Source organism: Lygodium microphyllum, chromosome 6 (assembly GCF_053477565.2).
Source record: "Lygodium microphyllum isolate KBCC chromosome 6, Lygodium_microphyllum_v1.1.10, whole genome shotgun sequence".
NCBI classification, from domain to species: domain Eukaryota; kingdom Viridiplantae; phylum Streptophyta; class Polypodiopsida; order Schizaeales; family Lygodiaceae; genus Lygodium; species Lygodium microphyllum.
The window spans coordinates 137,711,465-137,722,619 of NC_141140.1; the positions used below are offsets into that span (position 1 = coordinate 137,711,465).

Genomic DNA, 11,155 nt, shown 5'->3' on the forward strand with positions numbered 1-11,155 from the left:
GTGCATTTGCAAAAATAAAAATAAAAATAAATAAATAAATAAATTAAAATAATAATAATAAATATATATATATATAGAGAGAGAGAGAGAGAGAGAACTGATCAATACACTCATATGTCTCATTTGTTGTGCACTTAACCTAGCCATGCATAAACTTATAGATCAAAGCTTAATCAGTGATTCAAGGAAGTACCCTCACTTTTTAGGGTAGTCCCTTGATTCTCATTATTCTCGAGGAATATACATCGCAATCAATACAATCAAAGCAAAAGCAAGACATGCATGCCAATTCATAGCATGAGTAGATTGATATAAATCAGTTGGCTTGTGCATGTGCAACCTATTCCAATCATGTCAAGGTGCACTTATAGCTCACATATAATTTTAGATAACGTGGACCACATGTAGCCAATGTGCACATGTCCTCTTTTCATCATCTTTAGCCAGTGTGTCCACTTGTTGGTGACTAAAATAGATCACTGTAAGGATACTTTGCAATACCAACAAGCCAACTACAAATCTCTTATCTATGAAATGTATAAGTAAATTAACTTGGTTAATTTGATGAGGTGAAGTTTTCCTTCCATGGACAGTGTGGTTGGCTATCTACTTCAAGGTTATGGGAACTTGCAAAAGTCAATGGAGCATCCTAAAAATGACGATACTCTAATTACTATATCAAGTCACATAATGTACATATCTTTGATTGATTGATGGATAATATGCCTTTCTCTATCTCTTTCATATACACCTTCATTGCATTATCTCTCTCTAACTAAAAACCACTCGTGCTTTATCCACCTATTGATACTTGCATGCAATTGCAAGTGGGATGGTCTAGTAAGTCACCACATATATGCCAATTGACTTGCCAATGTGTTATCTCTTATCCTCAAGCTTTGTTATATATGTCACTACATAGGTCAATTGATTTGCTAGTGTATCATCTCTTATCTCAAGATTTTCTATATATTTCACCAGTATTCTCAATCAAAAACATCATATCAAGCATATCTTGCATTAATCAAGCAGATTGGCCAACCCAACATAAATAAAATTATATGAATAGCAATGTAGATCAAGATCTTAGCTTAAATCAATGACACCTTTTTGCACAATATAAACTGTTAGAGTTTAACCACAATATATAATGCCTGCAAATAAGAAAGAGGCTTGATTTGTTGGACCACTATGCACATACAATCTATATATGTCATATTCCCTAAATGTATGCATTGATACTTATAACATGGAGGCAAACATTTTGATATTGAAAGACTAGGAAAGTCATGTCATGTTGATCCAAAAACAACCAAAAGCTAGCATCTAATCAGTTTAATTGTTCCTGCGTGTCTGTCAGCGCATGTAATAGGTATTATTTGCGTATATACACTCACAATTACACACGCTTACAGATGCGCTACGCAAATATAAAAAAATTAAAAAAATTTGTGGCTTTCTTTCATCCTATGTTTTTTGCGTGTTTTCTACAGTTCGAGCTCGACATCACTACTCATGTCTATCCATCACTTCATGAAGACAATGAGGTAAGGAAATAAGAGTAAAAAGAGGACAGGAGGAAAGAAGAGCCAAAGAGTAAAGAATAAGAGCCAAACAGCAAGGAAGAGAAGAAGATTCAAGTAACTTACCAAGGGAAGGGAGAAGGAGGACAAGGAGCTTGCAACCTAGCCACCACCCGTCGGAACAAGCAAAGAAGGTGAGTTCTTCTTCTCTCTCTCAATCTTGTTTGCTTTCTCTGTCTGTTTGTCTCTCTCTCTCTCTCTTTACATGCTATATTTTGTCATCTATGGAGGTTTTTTTGCACGTTTTTAAACCAAGTTTGAAAAGTAATGGTTTGACTGTGTGCATCTGTCAGCGCGTCCAGATGACAGTGTGTAGACGCAGGTATAGACGCGGAAATAGACGCGCTGATAGACGCACATAGAGATGCAGATATAGACGTAGCATGTAATATGTTTTATCTGCACAGGGTAATATGATTTTTCTTGTGTAGATGTGGAATCTTGGATCCTCCAGCACTGATCCTGAGTTGGAACGCATGAACAACACCTTAGCGGAGTTTTCTAGAGGTGTTAATAGCTTTTTTGGAGGTTTTCCAAACAAGAAGCAATTCATGGGGGAGATGACCAATTATCTTCGTCACCCTCCCACTGGAGAGGAGGTTTTCAGTGTGATGTTTGGGACACCTATCACATCTTTGCCTAGCACTTCTGCACAAACACCAAACCTTGGCACACCTCTACTAACAGGTACTCCACACACTATGCATACACATAGATCAGCTGATGCACATGGATCAGCTGAGGTACATGGATCGGCTGAAGCACGTGCATCTACAAAAGCACGTGCATTGATTGAGGTAGAGGGTAGTGTCCGTCGAGGGAGGAGGGAGAGTCGTGTTGGAGGACGAGGAGGTCAAGGGCTTTGTGGGGGTTTCCTAGGAGGTAGCTCTCGATCACCCTCACCAGGAAATGAGAGAGGTGAGCCTCCACAAATGTACTACTCTGTCACTGATGTTGGTGGTATCTTCCATGACTCTGAGGGGAGGAAAGTGATAGCCTACTTGAGGAGTGTCGTACATGCCACATACAAAGATTGCATGATTCCCTTCAAGCACCAAAAAAATGGTTTGTGGCAAGAGGTGCTACGGGCAGTACATAGAAGGTACCCTAATCCCGAGAATTCACAATTCTCAGATGATTAGGGACGGTCAAAGGCGAGAGACGTGCTTTATAACAAGAGGTCTCACCTTATGACGCACGCCAAGGAGTCACTGTGGAGATAAGAGCAGGGGCGCCCTGGATATGGCCAACCACCCAATTGCCACCGCAAGGAGTGGAAAGAGGCCAAGAAGAGAGCAGTGGAGAAAATGACAAGTCGCCAGCATGCAGAGGCACGAGTATCCAGATGGCAACCATGGGATCGTCACATTATGGATCGGGTGGCAGGGAGTCATGGGAGGCTGAGTTTGTAAGTATTCTTTGATTTCTTTTTTAAAATTAAATTTTATAATTTATTTCACTTCATTATGTATTTTGTTTTAATACGTTGTATGTTCAAATTGTTTTGTAGTATCATATCATTGGTAGGATGCCTACTCCTAGAGAGGTAGGCTACCATCGAGGTCATAATCGGGCGTCCACTTGGCAGCATTTCTATGAGGAGGGACTCATCACGAAGGAGCAATATAATTGTGCCATGAGGATTCCACCTGCAGAAGAGGTATGCTTTATTTTTTATATGAAAAGTATAGGTAACTCTAATTTATTGTTTGTAATCGTATTTATATACCTTAATCCTTTGTGTAGGCGAACGCTGATGCAGTTGAGGATAATGAAGGGGGGACTAGCAGTAGCGGTGGCGGCAACGGCAGCGGCATAGGCAGCGATGGTGGTAGCGATGATGATGCCTCTTCTGAGGAGATGTAGAGGAGCCCCATGCATGCATGCCTCCACTTGTCTTGTAATTTTCATTTTTGATATGTATTACTTTCAGCTAGTGCTTGCGACCATGACCATGCTTGAGGTCACAAGCACTAGAACTCATCATATAAAAATGTTTCATCTATATATATGAAATTTCATGCTCTACATAAATTATTTTGTTTTCAGTACAAAAATCTTCCAAATAATCTTTCTCTATTTTTCCTAAGCATACAATTTCATGTTGATGGGGGAAAAAAACCAGAGAGCATGTGGCTTTGCAAAGCCACATGCTCTCTGTTTTTTTTCATACCTCTGTTTTGCGCGTCTAAATTGTAGGATAAATGCGCGTCTATTCTCGTCTAAAACTTGCAGAGTAAACCCTTTTTTAGATGCGTAGATACATGCACGTATAGACGCACAATATGAATATATCCATTTTTTTATAAATATGATTATATATTTATGTAGCACGTCAATATGTGAGTCTATATGGGCATGTAACTCTGACTATAAGCGTGCTTTTAGACACGAAACTGTAGACGCACAGTAGACGTGGTAATAAACGCGCTCGAAATTTTTTATCACAGTTCAAATATTGTGTCTACAAGCACGTCTATGGAGCCTTTTTGTTGTAGTGAGCTGGAAAGAATATAAACGAAACAAGGTATCATCAGCTAGAATATAGACGCTCATCAATGGAATAACGAACGAGGACGATCATCATGAAGCATGGCAATACCAACATCCAAAAGTAGGGAATGAAGCATCAATGGAATAATGAACGAGGGCAAGCATCATGAAGCATTGTAATACCAACATACCAAAGCATTGAATGAAATAGTAATTGAATAACATTGATTGAATAAATGGAAATATCAACATCCAAAAGCATTGAATTTTACATTGATTGAATAATGGACGAGGATAACCAGCATGAAGCATTGCAATATCAACATCCCAAAGCATTGAATAAAACCTTGATTGAATAAATGGAAATATCAACATCCAAAAACACATGGATGGATTAATTTGCAAGATCATCATAGTAGCAAAATTATTCATTTATGTGAAAAGAAGCCACATGAAAAATTTATTACGGAAAAAGAAGCCACATGAAAAATATGAAATATAAGCTATGAAACTTATGAAACAATGACATGACAAAGAATCAATAACATAAGACATGACATTGCTATGGTTGGTTCTTTTCGTAATGTCGATGCTATTGATACTGAAGCTAATTAACAATAACCTAGATATAATAATATTATCGCTTGACAAGGAGATTCCTCCCATCGTCCAAATATAGCGCTTTTGTCCCATTATTACTCAATGGCTTGCCCGTTCTTTTCTCTTAGAGTACTGGTTGCCCGTCTTTTCTCTCAAATTAGCGATTCATGAAAAAAGCATGCATGCTATTCCTGGATATAGGATCGCGACCACTCGGCATGCAACGTGGTGGGGCCGCGGGGGACCACCCACCGTGCAACGTCGTGGGGCCGCGGACCCCGATCCTGGCAGTCGTGCGGGGCCTCCTGCCGTCACTGGTGGTGATTGCCGAGTTTGACGTCCTGAAGGACTAGCAGATGCGCTACACCCGCGGCCTCAGGCAGGCCAGCCAGCCCGTTTGCCTCCTCTACTACAAGAAGGCCATCCACGCCATTCACATCTTTAACTCCCTCAAGCTCTCCTCTCGCCTCCTCGTTGACCTCCAAGCTTTCATTGCAGACGGCCTTTAATTAATTAATTAATAATTAATATCCCCTATAGCCCTTGCTTTTCTTTATTTTGATTTCTCATATATATATATATATATATATATATATATATATATATATATATATATATATATATATATATAGTCTACTCGTATATTTTGAAGTATGTCCATGCCTGCTCTAGTGATTGTGGAGTAACCAAGAGCTATTATTATCTTCAAAGGCTGGCGCACTACAACCGCAAAGTGCCTCCAAAAGCCAAAGACGAATTGCTGCTCCAACATATGGCAAAGGGATTAATTGTGGAGTTTTGCTGGATTGGAAGACGATGCCAACAACATGTATCCACCAGCGTAAACACTAATGCTGGAAAGCTGTAAAAGCAAGAAAGTGGTATCATTACTGTTAGATTCTGTCGTCCTCTCTCTCTCTTCCATGAATGTCCTCTCTCTCGCTTCCATGAATCAAACCATGAGGCATAAAACATCTCTCTATTCCACAAAGCAAACCATGAGGCATAAAACATCTTAACAATCTCTCGCACTTCCACGATTCAAACCATGAGGCATAAAACATCTGAACAATCGTATGGTGTGGGTAGAGAAATCCTTTTAATAGCTTGACAAGCGATATGCAACACAAGCTGCATGAAGCATAACTCAAGCCTAATACCATGACAGACTTCAAAAAATCATAACTCAAGCTCCATAACTTATAACAAAAGATGAAAAACTATTACCTCAGCTTGAAAACAATTACCATGATCGAATGTGGCACGACCCATCAATGAAATTGACAAAATGTCATGAACAGAGGTCTGCTAATGAGCAAAGGAATAAAACAATAAAGAAAACTTATCTTTGTGATGTTATAGAACCTCGCTCTGATACCATGTTGGAAACTGCGAGGAAGACGAGAGACGAAAGGAAGAGAGGAGAGAAGAGAGATATGAGACACCAGAAGTGGAACCCCAAAAGTGTGTCAACTGAGCACACATGATAGGAATATATATAGAGGACTTGGGGCGCTATATATAGATAGACTATATATAGCTAACAGAAGTTTCGTTGCTAGTCCCTAAAGCAATGTAGCATGTAACGCTTAGTTAAAATTCATGAAAGGGTTGTTTTTCGCACCTCACATTACTATTTTTTTAAAATCATAAAATGGTTGTGTACAATTGTCATACACCTTGCATCAAGCATGTCACATGGTATCTCCTGCAATGCATTGCAATTGATTGATAAACTTTGACCAACGTTGAGAGGATAGGAAACCTAAGTTGTAGGTTAGATGGGTGCTTCCGTTGGTGGGGAAAGTTTTGTGAGATAAATCAAAATCTCCTGGAACGCTGAATTATGAAAGAGTGGAGTTTGTACGAATGTTATATGTGTTAGCGATGCATCTTGGAGACAATCCTCAAGGTGTAGGAGAGTTGCAGTGGAGCCGCGACAATCAACTGAGAGGTGCTTCCCTATGTGTGTATTATGAGGCATTATGCCTATATATTATGGGATCTCCCTCTGAGGAGATGGGAAGGTGAACGTTGGACTACATATTGGATACAAACGCAAAATCATCATAAGCATTTAGTGCAAAGTGAGTTCTAGATGCTCCTAGTCCACGAGGCTGTGTGGTGAGGTTGTCTGTCGTATGCATGAGGTCTGGCTAGTGCCATAGCTAGTGTCGGCCCATTTTGGGTCCCATTAGTGGTGGTGCGTCTGCTAGGAGCTGCCTATAAGTGGCAGTCTTCGAATCTAGGTTGTAAAGGGACCTAAGTTTATAATTTCCATTAGGAGTATGATAAGCTAACCATAAAATGGGATTTTCTCAAGGATGGAAAACCTTGGCTTTCCCTATACAAAACTTACTGATGGACTTAGTTATGTAGAGCATGAGTCCTCTACATAAGATAATTTAGGTGATGAGAAGAGTAACCAGTTAGTGGTTACCCTATCCTCTAATGCAATGGCATGGGCTGAGGTTTTCCTTGGTGTGGTCTCTACCCAAGAGAAATCATGTATAACCATCCATCAACCTACAGGGCATGGAACAAGTATGTTGGAATCTATGGTGGTCATGGCATCAACAAGTGATTATGCTAAAGCCATAGTGCCATGGGAAAATTTTGACACACAGTGGAGTGTAGTTATGACTAAAACATCCCATGTGGTGGGGCATCATGCCAAAATTTTAAGTATCACAAGGATGTTAGAAGCCCTAAATGTAAAGGGAAAACCTTTGTTTAAGAGACACGGTCCCCAGGTCCTAAGTGCTAAGGATAAGTTTGCTTTTGATGAGGGGCAGAAGCTCCTAGATAAAGCAATCATGGAACTGCCTAGGAAGGGGCAAGATATGGAAGATCCTCTAAGAAAGGATCGGAATGACATGCTAAGAGCTATAGCTCTCCGTAGAACACTTTATGAGTTGGCAGAAAGGAACATTAAGGATAATGTTAACCTCCCTGCACCAGTAAATGTGAAAATGGAAGAGGTTGGAGATCCTAAGAAACTAGAGTTAGGTTATGATTACGAGGACTTTAATGGCCTAGTGCTAATCCCGAAGGAAAGGACTAAATGCCCTCCTCCTTATAGGGATCTCCCAGTGTTTCATGGGCTGGTTAATGAGGATCAGATGGTGCATTTACGAGAATACGGTCTAACTTGACTTGCAAGTGGGCTCAATGACATTCATCGGATGCTCGTATTCTCAAGTACCCTAAAGGGATTGGATCTTGAGGCCCGAAGGCTATCCAACAATCCAGAGGGATTACTAATCCAAGATTCCACTCGTAGACTAGTTTGCGGGCCTCGAGATCCAATCCCGAGTCATGTTGGCCTCTTGTGCAAGGCCCGGAAGGCGAGGGATTTACAACCAGAGCCCCCTTAGGCACCCAAGCATCCTCCTGCTCCAAGTAACACTCAATGGAGAGACCTCTCACGGTGGGTTCGGTCCACCTTCTCAGTGCGGTTTACAACCCTCTTGGTTAGGGTGAGGTAGGAAGTCGGGGGTAATTGAAGCTACCTCTCCCTTCAAGCCTTTAACCTGAAGCATTAGATATCCATTTATCCTTTAATTCTTTGAGTAAACAAAGCAAAACAGTGCTCTTAAAATTGTTACAAGCACAATTATTTCCATTGGTCGTTATTTTTGGCCAACTGCTAAGGAGCGAATCCTTCTTTCCGAATGCATCCATTACTCGATCCAGGATCAATTGCGACTTGGCAAGATCCCCAAGGGTTTGTCTGTTAACCCTTATATCTTTGGGTTAGGGCCATACCCTATTAACCCGATTTAGTCAATACCTTAAGTTCATATATTATTCCAATTTATTGATTGGTCTTTTGCTTCCAAGCAAATATCTAATCCTCGTATCTTGGTCACTTTACCCAAGAAAGGTACTATATCAGGACAATTATTCATCCTCTTGAAAGATAAACTTGCATAAGAATCTTCCAATTTCATTCCAAGGAATTGGCCATTCCCTTGTGATCCAATCACAAGATCATGCAACTCTTCAACTTGTTGCACAAGTGTCACATCAAACTATGGGACTATTCTACCCATCAACGGTGTCTTCTAATTACGGTATCATGATTAGATATAACAATCCGTTCCTGATTGCATTAGACCAACATTTTCGGTCCTAGGGTTCCGAGATTCATCTTTTTAGCGAGAGATTCTTAGGAAAAACCCTAGATCACTTCTCGCAAGTATGTTCCAATGTCCCTACATTGCGTAAATGTAGGCAAGCCTGTTAGGGTATAGGAGTTTCAACTTTGGTAATACAAGCGACTAGGTAATGTCCTAAACGTGTTAAATCCTAGTTAGCTCTTTGGGATACGTTGCATTGAATTAACCCTTCCTAAACGAGTACTTCGTGGTTTTAGGTGTTTAGGTTTAAACTAGTTTAACTTGTCTGGTCTTGAACATGATTCATTGTCTGCGTATAAGTTGATTTACAAACCCTAACCTTTTGGATTAAGATCAAAGCATAGGCATAATTCCAATTGATCATCCTATAATATGCAAACAAGATTCGTGCTACTAAGCTTTAGGATTTTATGTTTAAACATGCGGCCTTTTTCTACTTTCTTTTCCGAATGAATTTGTCGTATGCTGAACTTACACACCCTTTCGTTGATCTAAGTTTTTTAGGCCACTTGCCTAGAGTTAAATCTTCTTCATGCAGCTCTAGCAATTTTCTACGGTTGCTAGCAACTTTCTGTAAGAATCATTTTAAAAAAAGATACTCAATAATGCGATATGCGGATCATTCCTACCATGCTAGAGTGTACTATCATAATTCTATTTTGTAAAGATGGGCATTAATTCATCTAATTTCATTTATTTGCAATGCATAAAAACCACTTGCTAGAAATGCATAGAAATCTTATGCTTACCTTATTTTGTTCATTTTATTGAAAATACTAATGACTGAATTCTTCCATCGTGAGCTCTTTCCTTTAAATTAGCCAAAGTATTTAAATCGAAAGATGCATCCTATCTCCAAAAATGATCCATGCACGATTGGATTATAATGACGTAAATCAAAAATTAGGAAGAAAAAACCTGGACTTGTGGTGAAATGTCCACATGGATGTTAGGAGATGATCTTCTTGCGGTTGCGCATTGTGCTTTTTTAGAAGCCATCATGAATGCGGCCTTATCGTCTTGGATGCAGATTTATGATGTTGGCCGTCTCCTTTGCACATGAAACTCCCTTTGTGGTTCCACCATTCTTTAGAAAACGAACCTTAGAAATGGAACTTATTAATTTCTCCTTCCTTTCGTAGAAGCTTCGGGGTGCAAATTGTCTACACGGGAAGGGGTTTAGTGCTTGGGCTAATTGGTAGATTGTAGGAAATCCAAGAGGGAAAAAGGGCTTGACGAGGCTTTTTAAAGGCCTCTGATAGGACTCCATGGAAATAGAGTGCTGAATGGACTTTATATCGTGCCACTTTGTGAGTATATAACAAGAGCTCTTTGGAATTCCTTTGTGTTCGTGGTGCGGTCATACCAACGCTAATACACTGGATCCCATCAGAACTCCGCAGTTAAGCGCGCTTGGGCCAGAACAGTACTGGGATGGGTGACCTCCCGGGAAGTCCTGGTGCTGCACCCTTTTGCATGCTTGTTTCGACCATGGCATGGAAATCCCCTCGGATCAGATCTTGACTCTCCAACGCTAACATCGTGGTAGGAAACCCCCTCGCCTTACCATGATGCGGCGCCTCCTCTCCTCGTTGCGATTGTCTTTGCCTACGTCGTGCATGGTCCCTCCCTTTGCCTCGCTTTCATGTGATACCCCCTCCTCACGATGCAAGGTTTTTTGGGAGCGGAGGGTGTGCCATGTTGTGGGGGGGTTCGGTGGAGCGGGGTTTTCCGAGGAGGGAGGGTGTGCCATGTTGTGTGGGCGGGTTGTTGGAGCGGGGATTTCTGAGGAGGGAGCGTGTGCCATGTCGCGGGGGGATTGGGTGGTGCCATGTCGAGGGGGGGGGGGGTGGTTTCGAGGAGGTCCGCCGGGGGGTGGGTGGTTCCATGTCGCAAGAGGGGGTTGTGTGCAGTGGGGTGTGTGTGCCGTGTCATTGCGGAGTGGGATTTCTGAGGAGGGAGGGTGTGCCATGTCCTCCGTGGCATGAACAGCATGGCATGCTGCCATGCCTCACTCTTGAGCTCTCTCACTACAACAAAAAGGCTCCATAGACGCGCTTGTAGACGCAATATTTGAATTGTGAAAAAAAATATCGGGCGCGTTTATTAACACATCTATTTTCGCGTCTACAAAATATCTGCGTCTACACTGAGATGTAGACGCGCTATCAGACGTGCTCGGTTGGCTGATTTTAGCAAACGACTGCCATTATTGATTTACAAAATGCAATACATAATGGAATCACAAATCCTAAATACACAGACAGAGCAGAGAGAGAGAGAGAGAGAGAGAGAGAGAGAGAGAGAGAGAGAGAGAGAGAGAGAGAGAGAGACTCA

At 41.1% G+C, this 11,155-nt stretch overlaps 1 non-coding gene across 1 annotated transcript; it reads left to right on the forward strand.

The window, feature by feature from the left end:
• Positions 1-10,170: 10,170 nt before the first annotated feature.
• On the forward strand, positions 10,171-10,289 carry LOC148035188 (5S ribosomal RNA). Its single transcript, XR_015691249.1, has one exon. It is a non-coding gene; the product is annotated as a 5S ribosomal RNA (ribosomal RNA).
• The last annotated feature ends 866 nt before the right edge of the window (positions 10,290-11,155 follow it).